The sequence below is a fragment of the Boleophthalmus pectinirostris genome, unplaced genomic scaffold, assembly GCF_026225935.1.
Source record: "Boleophthalmus pectinirostris isolate CB_2022bp ecotype Guang Dong unplaced genomic scaffold, ASM2622593v1 HiC_scaffold_21, whole genome shotgun sequence".
In the NCBI taxonomy this organism is placed as follows: Eukaryota; Metazoa; Chordata; class Actinopteri; order Gobiiformes; family Gobiidae; genus Boleophthalmus; species Boleophthalmus pectinirostris.
In genome coordinates this window covers 12,082,734-12,096,509 of record NW_026571175.1, presented here as the reverse complement: position 1 = coordinate 12,096,509, position 13,776 = coordinate 12,082,734, and positions in this window count along the sequence as shown.

Here is a 13,776-nt window from a genome sequence, read left to right as displayed (position 1 = left end):
AAGATGTGTAACGAAAAAGAAAAAAACATATATAAGTTATATATAAGTTGCACCGGACTATAAGTCGTGCTTTTTGAGGAAATTGTATTTTATAAAATCAGAGACCAGAAACCGACATTTCATCTTGAAAGGCAAGGTACAGTGATAACAATAGAACAGAGAACAACAGGCTGTTAATGTCACATATAAACAGTTTTTCAGATAACTATAGCATAAAAACAGAACAAGTTTACCAAATCTCCATCTCACTCCAGATCACTAAATCCATTGAATTCTTCATCCTCGGTGTCATTTCTGAACAACTCTGTGACCTCCAGAGGTAAATGGAGCGCCACTTCCTCTAGTTGTTGTTTGACTCGGCATCAATTCCAGTTAGAATTATTCCGGCCTTTCTAAATCCCGACAGGATGGTTTGAGTTGTCACTGAAGTCCAGGCTTTGTCGATCCATCCAGTGACTTCCAGGAAAGTTGCATGGAGCACCCTTCCAGTTGCTGTGAAGCTGTGTTTTCACCAGTCCCTCACAAATTTCTCGCTCACTCCAAACTTTCTTTCTGCTGCTCGTTTAGCATTTTCGGCTGAATATTTCACTACTTGCAGCAGGATAGCGGCTTTTTCTGCAGGCGACCTGTGCAGTAGGGTGAAGTCACAGAGGTACAGAAGTAACAGGAGTAACAGATTCTGACACACAAGGCTAGAGCGCCCTCTCGCGGTTGTCAGTTTGAAAATTTTAAGATATAAGTTGCACCGCTGTATAAGTCGCAGGACCACCCAAACCATGAAAAAAAGTGCAAATTATAGTCTGAAAAATAATGTAATTATTTAGTGTAATTCTCCCCTCTTGTGTTCAGTTTTAGTTGGCTCTCATGTATTTAAACACCTCTGTTCTTTGTCTGGTTGGGTTAGTTTTTTCAGTTTGGTTTAAGTTACCCCAGTTGGGCCCAACTTTTTGTTAATAAAGGAAAAAAAAAAAGTAATTAAACAAAAGCTCAAATTAGGTAAATCATTAAGTCAAAATTTATTTTTATACCTTGTCTTTGCCTTTCTGTTGGGTCCACTTCAGTAACCTAGCCTGATTCATCAGCCGGTTTCACTTCATAGAAACCGTCTGACCTCACAGTGTTAGAATTCATTCACTCATTCGTACTTTTTTTCATTTAACCAATCACTGCTATTTGGTCTTGACATATGTAATGTGCCGCTAATAGGGCGAACTGGTATATTAAGCTTTTCTCAAATCCTGGAGAAGGGCAATAACGTCTTGCACCCTTGATAAAATTCACCAAACATTCTCTTTATTTCAGCTTTAAGGCCTCGATCTCGGGAATCGTTGCCAACACAACTCGTTGCCCGAACTTGCACTTCCAGGGTTTTTGCGAACCATCTAGTGTATTTCAATTCCTGACCTAGTTGCTGGAGAGAAATGAAATTGAGTGGAGCAACAGTAACCTTGACTAAAACTTAAATGCATCTCAACATCTACATCATAGTTGGTAATGATGATAAACTGAAGCTGCTTGGTGCTGATAAAATATTTGTAAAATCAAGAGTCAGTCAAGATCATGTCTAAATCTATGCGACTATACTGCACACCTCTGTTATACCACTGTTGGTAAGAGGATGAACTCCCTCAAAGATTAGATTTCCACTCTGGCCAGTTCACATTGTGCCTTTGGGCAAGATTAAGGACCCTGTGTCTGACTTTTAGTTCTTTTAGGTCCTTTAAGTTCCTTTGCATCATGCAGTGTGTTGTAATATTCAAGTTAAATGTTGAAATGTATGAAATACCACTGGTATTAGCATCCATGGCATAACTATCCAACTGAGGTGGCTTGGAGCTATTCTGGATGCCTCGAGGAAGTCTGAGAACATGCTGGACATGTCTCTCGGCTGGTCTGGGAACAAACAGGTGAAGGAAGTCTGGGAGTTCTTGCTCAAACTGCTGCCCTCGCTACCTGGCCCCGGATAAGGAGAAGAAAATGGATGGGTTTGAGTTTGGATGATTTGAATGAATGTGAACAAATATTACATTCGTCCCTCATGGTTCAAATCTGTATTAATGATAAGTGCTTGTCTGGCATGTACTTCAGCACCAGTGGAGAGTGTGAATAATGGACCTGTGTAGAAATACGGGAGGATTTCATTCTCACAGGCTGATATTTTTAACATGGCACTATACCTACACAATAAGCAAGGCCGACTTTTCATGCATGCCACAGCAGACACTTCTCTGAACAGTTCTATGGTGGAAATAGTGCAGCCTCCTTTCACTCTCTGTACATTTAACAAACTTTTCAAAGTAAATGCACCGAGTTTGTTTGTGCAACCCGAGCCCACTCATTCGTCCACCCGCCGTATCGAACCGCAGCTGTAATTATGGAGCATTTTGTGGACAATGTTTTCATTCCCACACATCAATTTTCCAATAAACCTGAGTCGGGCTGCGGGGGAATTTAATCAGTGTCAAAAGAGAGAATAAAAAGTGCTTGTTTCAGGAAAGGAAAGGGTGGGCGGTGATCAAGAGGTAAAGACTGGGCCTGGACTAATGCTTATAGGCGCTGCAAATGCTGGTAATGGAACAAAAATGAGAGTGTGTTATTGGATTAGAAAAATGCAAAAGAGCCACGGAACAGAATCAATTTCCGTGAACGTTAACTTTTCGGGGAAATAGTTAAAAGCCCGCCCTGTAGCTGAAGTTTGTCTTGCTCTAGTATAGATATATTGCATAAGCAGCTCTTGAGGTCAAAATAAGTCTGCTGTGTACTGTCTGCATCTAATTATAAAACGTTTTGTTATCCGATCATCAGGAAATGTGTGGTTAGCATGCTAGTTGTTGTTAGTGATAATTTTCGGAAAGTAAACTTTTTGGGAAATACATAAAGACCCACCCTGTACCTGATTTTTTTGTACCTGAAGTTTTCTATAAGCAGGTCTTGAGGCCAAAACAAGTCTGCATCTGATAATAAAACGTTTTGTTTTAATCAGGAAATGTGTGGTTAGCATGCTAGTTGTTGTTCGCTTTACTGTGATAACGAAACGCTAAGGATGATAAGAATGTGAAAAAGGTATTGAGGATTAACTTTGGACAACTGCAAACTGTAGAACTACTTGTGTTTTTCAGATTTTTAAGACGTAACAAACTGGTACAGCTCCTTTAATTCTCCAACAGGTAAAAGTTCTTCCAGTGTGAGGTCTATCCTTGAGGTCTGCTATTGTTTCCTTAGAGTGTAACCTATGTCCAAAAGTTGCATGTTGTTCGGATGCTACATTTTCAAAGTGCATTGAAAACATCCATAGAATTTTCTCTCATGGAATCCCCAGAATATTTCATAAGTTGTGTTTGCAGCTAGCATTTTTATTTTAGTTCCCAGTGGATAACATATACTGCACTGGAAAAGTTGCAAGCAGGATTTTGTCAAAACATGAGTAAGCAAGTGAAAATCAAATTAGGAAATGGCTCAGATTTCACATTGGTTCTCTTTCAATTTAACTCATCTGCAATTCATAGAACCATAGTTACATTTGTGATAATTGACACTGAATTAAAATTTTGATTCAGATGTGTCAAAATATATATTCACAGACAGAATTTAAGTACACACCATTTTCTACAAACCATATTAACTTAATCTAATGATAATTATTTTGGAGAGCATTACCCTGGTTCAGATTAGATGAAAAAAGCACTGTACCTGATTTTTAGTCTTCAAACCATGAAAAACAGAAGTAGCTCATTTTAAAGTGTTAAAATTTTTTCCACATTTTTGTAACACATCTTAATTAGTCATTGCAAAGAGTTAATAAACACATTTCATGACTTTCAGAAGCCAGAGTAGAGTTTTGCCAATGTGATAACAACAACTAGCATGCCAACAGCGCACCGGCCTTACTTCCTGGTTTGCAGATGATAAAAATGCTTTTTAATTAGATGCAGATTGCAGTCATATTTTGACCTTATGAGCAGTTTTACAATATATCTGTACTTGGAGCTACAAGCAAACTACATTTGACTTAAATTTACATAATGACATAAAAATACAGGTACCTCCCCTTTAACAAACCATATAAATACAACTAATCTATATACCATTTGAAATATAATGTTCAGTAATAGTTTTTTGTTTAAACTTCTTAAGACTGCTCTGAAGTATGAATTGCAAAATGACCACTCAACTTGTTTTTTCTTAGTTTGTATTCCCCAACAAAAGTTCAAGGACTTTGAAAATTGAGTGTGCACATTTATTGACAGTGTTTTGTTGAAGGTAGCTCCACCTGTTCACCTGCTGCCTGTTTCCTCTGCATTCTCAAACCATGTGTCAGACTGCGTGTCCTTGACTGGTCCATTTTTTTTCTCTCTCTGCTGCACTTCAACAACGGGTGATGTATCCACTACTGTTATCGTGCGTTCCTGTCTTCTTATGTGAAGAATAGAATGCACACCAATGCAGAAGAAGAAGAAAGAAAAGAGGCTTAAAACTTGATGTTGCTACTAAACTGTATATATGGTGTTTTAATAGCATTATCTATTGCATATTACTATTCTAGACTATTTTAGTGTAAACTTATTTAAATTTGCAGCTTTAGGATTTAGGATGCGTCCAGGTGCTGCTGCAGTTTCAAGTAGTTGGTGACATTGTGCAGGACTGTCATGGTGCCAGGTGTTTCTGATCAAAACAGCTGAGTTTCAAATGCGAATATAGTCCAACAAATGATAACACTATAGAAATTCTGCTTGATTTAAATGCCAGTGTAAAAAAGGGGCATTTTCAACAGTTATTTAAAACTCTCCAGGGATAGAGCAGCTCTGATATATATGTTGCACAATTTAGGGCTCACAACAGCAAAAGTCCTGTCTCCTCTAGTTTTAAGTCTGGCCAGCTGGTTCGAGGTCCTGAGTGGTCTGTGCGGAGTTTGCAAAGCAAGCAATTCACATAAATAAGAAGGTGCCATTGGACAGAGGACAGCATTTCTGTGGGGATGCGTTCAGCCGCCTTTTGGACCAAGTGAGAGAAGCATTGGTCCAGTACAGTGAATTACATCATCCAGACATAATGTAGTGCATGGACTTTATCAGAATAAGAATAAGTTTTTTTGTCATTATCAGAGAACAAAATTCACAATGTAGGAACTTGCTTGGGCAAGTGCCTCTAGTTGATTCGGAGGCAAGTAGGGCTTGACATCCCCAAAAGGTCCAATAAATCATCATATTTTACAAACCTAACATTGTTTTACTAATGCTAATATTATTCTTGAATACAAGAAAGTCATTTGGTGTTTTGGTTCTGCAGCTCATTATCTAATCAGACACAGAATGGGCTCTTGACATTGGGTTGCCAGAGTCAGACATCTGTTCATCAGCTCTCTGATCGGAATACTCTCCACCCAAACCCCAGCACCTGTAATGCAACACTCAGTGAACTGTGAAGGAATTCTGGATCCTGGCTTTCAAATGAAATGAGACACTTGTATCCCCTGTAGGTTAAAACACTGGCAACCCAAGTAACTTTTTACAACCTGTAACAGGATAGCCCTTCAAAGTCACTCACTAAACTTGAGCTAAGATTTTGAGTACCTTGCTGGAGGGTCTACTGTGCATGTTTTGGGGTGATATGGGGTAACTGAAGAACCATCTTAGACTAAATGCCAATCACTTTCTAATATAATGAGAAATAGCAGCCGTCTAGGGGATCGTGATTGTGTCATTCAGAGTTCTTGTGAGGCTGACAAAGATGTTCAATTGGCCAAGACTAAAATCCACTGTCTCCCACAGTGTCTGACACAGCAGAGTGCATCAAACGGACCGACAACTGTGTAACTGTGACCAGAATAATCAGTGTGGCCAATGAAAAAGAAAGGAACAAAGTTGGAACATTGCAACGCCAATGTTGAAAACTGAGCATTGCATTCATCTTGCACAATTTATGGAGCTCATGTAAATGTTGATCAACTTCAAATTTCATCCTGAACAAACAAACAAGAAAGTATATTACAGTGCTTAAGGCTTGAAAAGTGATCGATTGAGATGGGCAGTAAATAGTAATAGTAAATAGGCTCTGTGCACAATGGCATTTGGCAAGTTCTGGTTAGTCAGAGGGTCGGCAAAACCATTTTCTTGTAATGTAATATCCATGAGTTTGTTTGTTTTTTAGAGTTCCACAAAAATCTATAAATCCTGGCAGATCAGGCAGTGGACAGTGGCTGCAGGTGGGTGTCACAGACAACACGCGTAATATTTTACAAATGGGAACATTTCTCTGGAGAACAATTGTGTGCTTACCAAAGTATGTCTTTGTATCTCAATGCTAATGCTACCTTTTATTAAAATCTAACATAACAACAACATTTAATTTGTAGTAAAGGCTACCCAGTTATTGGTAGTAATAATTTATTAGGCCCCAAAATTAGCATCAGCAGTAGCACTGACACTCAAAGATGTACAGAAATGTCCTCCAGTGAACTTGTAGCATGCTGTCATTGACATCCACCCACATCCACCCTGTCCACTGCCTGATCTGTCAGGATTTATTGATTTCAGCTTGACTCAGCAAAACCCTCATAGACATTACATAACAGCAAAAATTGCATCCTTCTGACTGGAACTAGCCGGATACTGCTGTGCACAGAGCCAACGGTACTCAAGTAAGAGTACTTTTACTTCCAAATTATTTTACTCACTTGCAAAAATAGTGGTCTAAGAAAATACTTCAGTCAGAATGAAATGATATTTGGGGAAACTGTTCTAGTAAGAGTAACTTTGGACATAACGTCTGATTTATAATTTGAAGAACCAAAAGTCAACCTCTTTCAAGTTATAAAATGAATCACAGTGGGAAGTATAACCAAAACGTTTACTCAAATAAAAAACAGACTATAACTTTCTGTTTGAATTTGACTTTTTTCAAACAACTCGTGCACTGTTAATGTGCTTGAAAGACTTGCCAACTTTACCAAAGGAAACGCTCCAAAAATCAACTGTAAAATCATCCCTTCCATGACCAGTCTTGCGTTGAAGACAGATTGCTGCGACACTTGAAGCGTGAAGCGTATTTTCTCAGCTACCATCTGTGCGGAGTCCGTGTGTCAGATCCATCGCGGTGCACTTTAAACCAACTGGTGTTTGGGTCCTCCACCGGCTCGAGTATGAGCCAGCCCCGGTGATGAATGTCCGCGCAAAATAGGCTCAAGGGCTCTCCACTCAACAGCACTGGACACAACGAGGGCCATCTCTGTGAAAGTGATAGCAGGACCATATCGTCACTGCTAAATATAGACAACAGAGCAAAGTTTAAGAGTAGAAAGGGTGATGTAACTTTTAGTTCGTGAGCTATTCTCTAATGTGGAGAAAAATGTTATCAGTGGGTTTCATACATGATTTTTTTTTTTTTTTAGTAAAGTTTATCCATGACACACTGTTGGGCGTGTAGTATAGTAGGTGAAATCAAAGTATCAACCTAAAACGTGAGTATACAGTAGTTTGGCCTAGGGCAGTATACAGTGTAATTGTATAGAAACCATTGTTTCTACAGCACTATGTTCTTAAATTTGTAGGGTCCTAGGGCAGTTGATAAGTTTATGGCCTAGTGATTCGAAGAGGTAAGTTTCACGTTTGAAGAGGTAGGTTTCACGTTTGAAGAGGTAAGTTTCATGTTTGAGGAGGTAAGTTTCACATTTGAAGAGGTAAGTCTCACGTTTTAAGAGGTAAGTTTCATGTTTGAGGAGGTAAGTTTCACATTTGAAGAGGTAAGTCTCACATTTGAAGAGGTAAGTTTCACATTTGAAGAGGTAGGTTTCACATTTGAAGAGGTAAGTCTCACGTTTGAAGAGGTAAGTTTCACATTTGAAGAGGTAAGTTTCACGTTTGAAGAGGTAGGTTTCACATTTGAAGAGGTAAGTTTCACGTTTGAAGAGGTAGGTTTCACATTTGAAGAGGTAAATCTCCATTTAACCCATCCTCATGCCACTGGATCAAACAGTCAGGATCAGCAGTGGCACCTCTGGACAACTGCAGTGTATCTCCACATCTTTTTCTATGCTTGGACTTGGATCTTCTACTGATGGGGTAATCAGAGTGCCATAGTTGTAATGCACTTTACATTCATCATAATTATTTATTCACACCATACTCATCCCATATCTTACCATGTGGTGGTAAGCTACTACTACTATACTAAAATGACATTCGTACTACGCAATGTCTTGCCTAAGAACACAGTGACAGAACTTGGCTGGTGCAAGTCACTGAATCCCCTAGCCCAGGACCTTCTTACTGTGAAGTGAGAAAGATTTGAGATTTTTTCTTTCTGTGTGGTGTTTTGCTTTTTTTCTTTTGACCATTTTAACTTTTGGTACTTTATCTCAGCCAAGAAGTCAAGTAAACAAGTTGACAGCAATGGAATGTTTTTGGATTCAGCACTCTTGAGTAAACTTTTTCTTTCAAACATTCAAAAACATCTTAGTTGCTAACAAGAAAATACAATTTATAATACTGCAAATTGGTGGGCTCATTTTCATAGTCATCTAATCTCTTCTTATCAGCTGTGGTGACAGTGAGTTAGTGGTATAGAAAGGCCATATAGAACATATACACATTCTTCTATCTTGTAATGTTTTTCTTTTCAAAATAATTTCGAGCCACAGAGGGAAGTTGGCCGGTCTGAGTCAGCCAGGGCCACCTGCACTGCACTGACCTTAGCTTACCTTCAAACAGGAAAAGCAATATTTGAGTTTTAACTTTGAAAGACTGCCACAAAGTGATCTCAACCTCTACTCTTGATATCATTATCTAAAATGGCGGAAATGTATTTAATGGCCTAAAGACCTTGTACCCTTGATTTTTCTCATGTATTTGAGCTAAATATGTCTTGCCCAAGTACAGATGAGATCACAACATTCCTCTGGACAATTAAGATGTACCACTTATATGTTCAACTTTTGCAATTAAACTTTTCAAGCCTCCTCTTAAGTTCCAGATGGCTACAGGCGCTTGGGTGTATGTTGGCCCATTCTTGATGCAAACAGATGTCAAGGATGCGTCTGGAGGGTGTGGAATCTCGATACCTCCACTTGTGCTGATGGAGCACTCTATTTCAACAACTTGGTATTCTCCCACTGTCTGCATGCCACCACTTTGCAGTTTGTTTTGGATAGTTGCTCTGCCCATTACTCTGATCATCTTTGCCTTATTCATATGCAGTGTGTTATACCAACATAAACACAAAGGAAAATGCTATAGCAAGTCTTTGCTAAAGTTGCTATGGTTTTGATGTAGGGTTGAGCTGAGGTAGATGTCTGTGATTAGTTGATTATAGTAACATATTTGGCATAAAAATGAACAAATAGATTAAAAAGAAACATGAACCCTCTTGAAATTACATTAACATTTGGAGAAACATTTTTTGAAAAGCATATTTTTACAATTTCATATGTTAGTTGTATGATATTTTATTTCATCAGTATATTAGGGTAATACATTTAAGTTAATTTAATTTAAAGCAACACTAACTTTCTGGAGGTGGCATGATTCCTTGGAAATACAAAGTTAAAACCATATTTCAGAACATTTTTCATGGACATAGATAACTTTTATATTCTTATATCATACTGCAGAAGATTATAGTCAAAGGGACATAATTTCCATGGCAACAAGAAGGAGGGGTTCATCTCCAGGCCAGTTTGGAGAGTCCAGTTTATGGAGATGAAAAACTACTTTTCCACATTTTCAGTGCAATAAAAATAAGCTAAAACAGCTATTCTTTGATGAAAAGTTATCTACTGGGGCTTCAATTAAAATGAAATTAAAATCAAGAGAAAAGGTATTAACTCAGACATAGGAACTAGACACACGAGTCGTTCACTAATGTAACTGATAATTGGCTCACTATAATCAGATCACAAATCAGAATCAGAAGTGCATTTATTGTTTTTCTTTTTATTTTGAACTTTACCTTTTTAAAATTCTGCTAAAACTTGGTAACCACTTTTATACAAAACATATACCTGTTCAACATTCAGAGGTGACAATGACAGTCCCTCCTGTCTGACATATAGACACAGCAGTCACCATTGCTCTACATGGGCGTCATTCGGGGGCTATGGGTGATCGTGGGTGTCATAAATCTCCATGCAAATCAGGCCTGGGGTGCTCAAGTCGGCACCCCCAGCTGGCCCTCCTCATGGGTGACACCACGCCACAGGCTCCAGACAGTTCAACACTCGTCAGCATTTATTTTCATAAGCATTGGGAGCACAGAGCTGTCACTGTCTGCACCCTACCAGAAGAGTTGTCTTTTTATAGCGCTCATATTCTCTAGATAGTTACAATGATACATCAGACATATAATTATTGAGTGTATTGATCTTTTCTGGAAGTTGTCGGAAAGTGTCACCATTATAAGTTGTATGAGAAAGCTGTTTCAAACTGTCCTATAGAAAAGGGATGTCATACTGGAGAAATATTTACAAATACAAAGTTGCATAAAAATAATGGCTATGCAGAGATTACTTTGCGAATTCAGCAAAAATACAGCTCCAGATTATGTTTTAAGTCATCATGGTTAAAAAAGGACCATAAATTCCAAACTATAAGCTGCTACTTTTTTCTCACACTGCAGCTAATAAAAACGATGCGGCTAATATATGGATGGATTCATTGTTTGGCACATTGTCCATTCATATATACGCTCTATGGTTTGGCAACACTGCGGATACACGCAGACTGAGTGCAGAAGATGGCGCTGTCTGTGTGGTTAATAATGATGGTGAATTTCGGGTTAACATGAAGTTGCTACACTAGCTAGCGACATTGTGAGCCCACTCAAAACGTTCATCGCGGTGTGATAAAATAAGTTATGATGCTAAATTAACATTAGTGAGGGGGATACGTCTTACCTGTATGAGTAAATGATGAGATAAAGATCTCAAAGTTCAGTAGCCGCACATCCACTCATAGTTGAATGATAGAACTAGCCTCTAGCCCCCGGGAGAGCCTGAAATCTGCTGAAATCCTACAAGACACTGACATGATACAGACAGGACAGAGACTCTTTCTGCAGGAGACATGTGCAGTAGAGCGCGGGGAGAGACGGGGGTGATGCGCCGAGGAAGATAGTAGTTTGATTGTGTTTTGAACAGTTATTTTGCGCTTCATACACACACCCTCCTCATGGAAAACACACGAAGAAATGCAGATGATTCAGCTTTTAAGTTAACGGCAACTGATGTGGCTGTGGAAGAAGGAAACAGAGCTGCTGCACGTGAGCTCGACATCAATGAGTCGATGGTGAGATTTTGGCGACATCAGCGTGACGAACTGACTCAATGCAAAAAGACGACAAAAGCTTTCAGAGGCGATAAAAGCAGATGGCTCTTGAAAACATTCTTGAAGACGTGGACACCTGCGGCTTATATTCAAGTACGGCCTATATATGTACAATTTTAAAATTTAGTTAAAATTTAGTTGATGCATCTTATATTCAGCAGTTTTGGTTTACTGAACCCTTTACAATCCCAATAGCAACATTTTATTACTCTCAAAGCAACATATCCCATCATAGCTAGTTGCCCACTATGGAAAGCATAAAGGGACATAAAGGCATACTGACAATACAACAAACTCCACATAGAAGAGGGGCTATTTTATTTCTATAAGATATTACCTGCTAACACATAACATATTTAGATCACCATGTTATCTTTATTGTTTTGCAAGTGCTATACTTGCCAAAAACAACATATCCACTTTTGTTTCTGAGAGCTCTGAGCTGCGTGCATTCTGCTATTGAAACTACTGCACTTTGTAAGATGCTTTTGTATGTTTATGGAGAATTGTCGTGTGGGAGCATGGATGACGCAAACTTGTGGGCTGAGCACCACGGATAGAATCTTACAGCCAACCGTAACATGCCTGGATGACATATAAAACCTCTTCAGGCGTGTTTTTGACGAGGGACCATTATGACACGAGAGAACGCTCACAAACAACCACCTCTTTAAAGTTCAGGACAGAGAAACGAAGTGAAAGCTAAGAAGAGGGGGACAATCCAGAAGTACATGCTACCCTTATCCAATTACCTAAACAAACGATGTATGTGCAGTTTTATTTATTTAATTTCAGTAAGCTTATTCTGCCCATTGTCAAGTCTAAATCCATCTAAACCCCACTGGCTATGGAAGTCATATTCATACTGATTCTCTCCACTCAGTTGGACATAAAAGATTTCAAATGTCAGAGCTCAGTCACGCACAGACCTGGGATTAGCTTCTTAACACCTCTTTATCCCGAAGGAGATGGCTGACTTTTGGTTCTCAGACCGTCTCGGCCGAGTTCATACCTTCACCTAGTCCACATTAGCCCTGCTTTAATCTGTATGTAGTATTTTCTTACAGCCACAGGTATAGTCATTGCAGCGTGAGGTGGTAGTCTGAGCTTGTTGCATTCTCAGTGGCATTTACTTGAGCTGGTACCCTCGATGGGACCCTCTCACATTTTTCCAAAACAAGAGTCCATACTTCTGAAAAACTGGTTGAAGTACTTCTGTCAACATCATCATTTTCTTTTAGCTTCCACACATATCAGAATGCTGCTCTCTGATTGGTCCAATACCTGGCCACTAGAGGCACAACAGTGGGAGCCTGCCAAGAATTCTCATGAGTTTGTGAAATAACCAGTATCTCAAAAATGTATATTGCAGTGCAAGGAGCACAAGGTTATTTGAATTGAATCCTGTCCCTTTGTCATTGTTTTTCTATGATGATATAGAAGCTTGATAAACTATCAAGGAATAAAAACAGGCAGCTGTTTCCATATTATCCTCCAAAAATGACCTAAATAAAAAGCTAAGATCATTGTCCGGACAGTTACTTCCATGTAGTTCTTAGCCTGTAAATTGCATTTTACCAGTAGAAGCAAAAAAGAAGTATTACACATAATATTACACATCTTTGTTAGTTTTTTTCCCCCATTTTCCTGTAAAACACCATGTTTGTTTTGACAAAAAAACGGTCCATGTGTTTCTCTTGGTTAATGTACCTGTCAATCACGGCCCTCGAAAATGGCGGAGACAGGATATGGTCCCAAACCCAAATGCCTTTGTAAAGTACAGTAAAAGCATGTGGTTTTGGCTGGCCAGGCAAGAATGCTTCTGCAAATTGAAGTTGAATAAGAGGACATTACTGTATTGTCTTGGCTCAGTGCAGATCTCGGCACCATTGTCCTTGTTGTGCTCTGTACCATTTCTGAATAACATTTAGGTTTATTGGTATGCTGCCTAACCTTGAACGAGTTTACAAACATAAGCAAATGCATTCTAAAAGGCCCTATGAATACAAATTGAGTATTAAAATGTATCTTTGTCCTCATAACATTTCCCACATAATAGCTCCCTTATGCACTTCGGAAATGCTTCAAGTCTTGTGGCTATTTCCATGTTAAAATGTTAAAAGAGTCTGGTCGATTTTTGTCAATGGAGTAATTTGTTCTCAAACTTTCCCTATTCAACTGGAACTTCCCATGCAGTGCGGTTTGTGATGCAGCCGCCACAGTGCACGTTCCCACCCATTGCTTTCCCACTGCTTGTCCTGTCATAGCAGCAGGTTGTAAATCAAATGGTTTCCACTTCAAACAGCACATCATTTCACAGCGCGCGCCCCTGTCAAACGGCTGAAGGCTGGTAGTTGCCGCGATGAGCGCTGGATGGATGCTCCTGTCCTCATTCTGATGTGACAGGCCTCAGTCTACGACGTGGGACTCAATGAACACAGTAGTGAGTGGGAATTCTTGA